Raw genomic sequence first — 3587 nt, 5'->3', positions numbered from 1 at the left:
AATTTTTGACTTCATTTCTATTTCAAATCTTACAAATGGCACTTATTATTATGAAACCCATGAAAATTATGCATGCATGTGACGATTGGTGCCCAATTCTCCATGTTCAACATTATTCATGCTAGCTTATGCAATTCCATGGCAATTCATGGTGATTCTTAGTAATTTCATGCATGCATGTGCATTCTAACTTCATATTCAACTCAATCTTTGCCATGAGCTACCATACCACTTGAATTCAAAAAATTACATACTCAACTCATAAATTAAGAGTTGATTACTCACCTAGGAGCTTTAAACACTCAAGTTTTTTGAGTTTATCTCCAAGATTCCCAAGCTTCTTGATCAAACCTTCAATTGCCTACACTCTCTCTCTCTAAATTCGGTTCTCTCACTTTCTAGAGAGCTAATTTCAGCCAAGTGAATTAAAAGAGAGGAATTAAGTGTGAATGAGCCTATTTATAGGCTCTCTTAATCAAATTACTTAAAATTAAGTAATGGTGCTTTAATTGGTCATCTGAATCTGATTATTTTGATCTGAGTCAATTTTCAATTAAATTTCACCGTAGGCTCTAAAAATTACGCTAATCACGATGGCGTAGTCAATTTCAGTTTCTGTGGTCGATAAGGCCTTCAATTTAAATTCTAAAGCAGATAATCAAATAGATTTTCCTACGGTGAACAGATAGAACTTCAAAACCACATATATTTATATAACTGGCACTCAAAATCATATCAAACACATAATCATATTCGTAATTAAGGTTAATTAGCATAATACGGAGCAGGGTTATCACAGCTTGTCTGCGCTTGGCTTGTTTGGGCTACCTGCTAGGTTGGCCTAATTAAATTCTTTTTAATCCTTAGGCCCAAAGCAACAGACTTCCTTGCTGTAATTCTAATTTTTGGGCTTTTTCTTTTTATTTTTGAATTTGGCCCAATGGATGGAATTTTCAAAACATAGGCAAATTCTTCAACAATATTCTTACACAGGTCGTCTTCTCCGGTGATTGGAGTTGGAGGCCACAAACTAAAATTTGAATTTTGTAGATCAAACTTTTGCCGTTTTTCATAACAAATTTCAGTGTTGTGATCAAAATTTTGAGACGAACAAGATGGTGCTAAAGTGGTGACGCCAATTGAAGCAAAAATTATTTTATAAAATTTCTACCATTGGTATAATTTGGCCACACTTACGGCAAGGTTCGGTACAATATCACCACCAACGGTTATTTTCTTTGGATACTCCTCAAGGAATACAACACGTTGATGATGATTAAATAAGCAAATGGAGTTCATTAATGCCGAAGCTTGTCGATCAATAACACTCTGAATTTTTGGTAAAAAGATTTTGAATTTTTTTTGTTCTTCCAGACTGTAATTCGACATCTGCGATTATGTGTAAACAAGGCTCTGATACCACTGAAAGATAAACTAACAATGGCTAATTGATCGGTGATCCCGTTAGGGTGTTTATTAGGCAAGAAAATTCGAGAATTTGGAATGCAAAAATTGATAGAATTCGTTGGTTTTTAAAATGAAAATATCTGCATTGCTCTTGGCCTAGTATTTATAGACATTGGTGTGTTTACAGAAAAGTCATACCCTTAGGAATATATTCCAAGAGACATGATGCTTCACAAAGCATTGTACCTTTTCATTCAAATTTCAAACCATTTTTCAGATTTTTTTTTCCTACGGGAATGTTTAGAAATCACTCCATATATAGGCTCTGATTTGGTGTGAGAAGATCCACCATATTATGGTGTGAACACCTCTCATACCTTCACTCATGGGCAAAAAGTATTAGCATAATTGGTACTAGCAGGGCAAATTTTGGTTGGATCATCCTGAGGATAGCTATAAGCATCTGGGCACCTATCCTTAAAGAACATTGAGTATGTTGTAGGCCCACAGGTCCTAGGCCCATCAGTGCAACAATATTCATTGGTCTTGAAAATGGTACATGGGTTGTTGCACCCACCTGGGGCCTATAACTCACTTGGGCACTCACTGTTTATGTTAATAGCTCACCTGAAGAATTACAGACTGTAGTGGTGGGGCTGAAGTCCATCGAAATATTGAATCCATCGAAGAGGGATATGTCAACATAGTCTAAGTTATTGGGCTTGTTCAACACGAATTTAGCTAGGGTGTTTGGGGCTTGACCTTAGCCTTGGCACTCTAGGAGCCCATTGCAATCATCGGTCAGACATTGGCCATTACCATGTGAGCTCCGGTTGTACTCGGGTTCACATTGACGGTCCAAGACTTGCCCGGGTCAAGACACATTCCCCCACCGAGCTTGGTCGCAGCCTAAACTATGTAGCTACATTTGTTTAGGACAACAAAGGTAGCTACATTTGTGAATGAGATCAATAGGGTGAAGAGGAGAGGGAACAAATGGTGAGGCTTTTGGGGAAGCTCATGTTGGTGTCTCAGAGTTATGTGGTCAAGCAAGTATTAGGAGTTTTTATGGGATTGTATTGATATGGTTTTTGTGAGCATACAATTGAAGGGTTTATATATAGTTTCAAGGAGGCTATAGTTTTTGGCTAATGTGTGATCACCTCCATGAGTTGTGGTAAGAAAATTCAGAGATGTTGATAGACTTTTATTGCTATCCCATCTCACAAAATATCCATGGAAGTCAAGTCACCATTACATTTTTATTTATTTATTGGCAAAGTGAAAATTTCAATAAAAATATGAAATTAAAAGTACAAAAAAATGAAATGCTCCAAGAGAGATTTGGAAGTACAAATACCCCTACCACTATTACTCACATCCACATAACCAACCCTTTAATCTCATGAGATTTTTTAAATATACGTAAATAAAAAAAATACTAAAATAAATAAGTAGATCTTAACTACATATTACATAATAAAATTTGCCCAATTTATTAAAATGCTTCTACACTTCCATGTAAATAGTGGCGAATCCATGTTTGACAATTGGTTAAAATAGTCAAAATTCAAAAAATTAATATAAAATCTACTCATTCTTCTTCTTCTTCTTCTTCTTCTTCTTCTTCTTCTCTCTCTCTCTCTCTCTCTCTCTCTCTCTCTCTCTCTCTCTTTTTGTGCACCTCTTTTCATAAATAATAAAAAAATTCACTAACAAAGTCAATTCTCAAACGAACCCTAAAACTGTGTTTGAATCTTGGATTTTTATTCAATTTTAGAAGGGAAAGGAAAATGAACCTTCAATCTCTTCATTGCAAGCACATACATGCTATTTTTAGTCCACTAGGTCACAAGGTCACGGGCTTACTTTGAATAAATTCACTATATGTTGATTGTAGTTTTTAAGTCCCCAATTATACAAAAGTCTCAAAATATTATGTGACATTATTCGCACGATACTCTTAATCAATGATGTAAGAAATTCTTTGCAGATAATATTCACTCACTTTTATTAACTAATTGAGAAATGTTTTCTTACTCTTCATTTGTTATGAAAATGCCTATATAGACAATGTCATAACCTTATAGTTCCTAATAATAATTTTGGCAAACCATGGATGGGATTTATGTTATGGGGTGGCAATCTATTGCAGTTAGGGAGAGGTTTATTGACAACTG

General features: G+C 35.2%; 1 pseudogene; it reads right to left on the bottom strand.

Moving 5' to 3' along the window:
• Positions 1–1790: 1790 nt before the first annotated feature.
• LOC114280997 (thaumatin-like protein) lies at positions 1791–3236 on the bottom strand (annotated as a pseudogene).
• Between the last annotated feature and the right edge of the window lie 351 nt (positions 3237–3587).

The sequence above is a fragment of the Camellia sinensis genome, chromosome 13 (genome assembly GCF_055761805.1).
Source record: "Camellia sinensis isolate YWXY chromosome 13, ASM5576180v1, whole genome shotgun sequence".
Taxonomy (NCBI): domain Eukaryota; kingdom Viridiplantae; phylum Streptophyta; class Magnoliopsida; order Ericales; family Theaceae; genus Camellia; species Camellia sinensis.
This window is presented reverse-complemented; position numbering and strand designations above follow the sequence as displayed.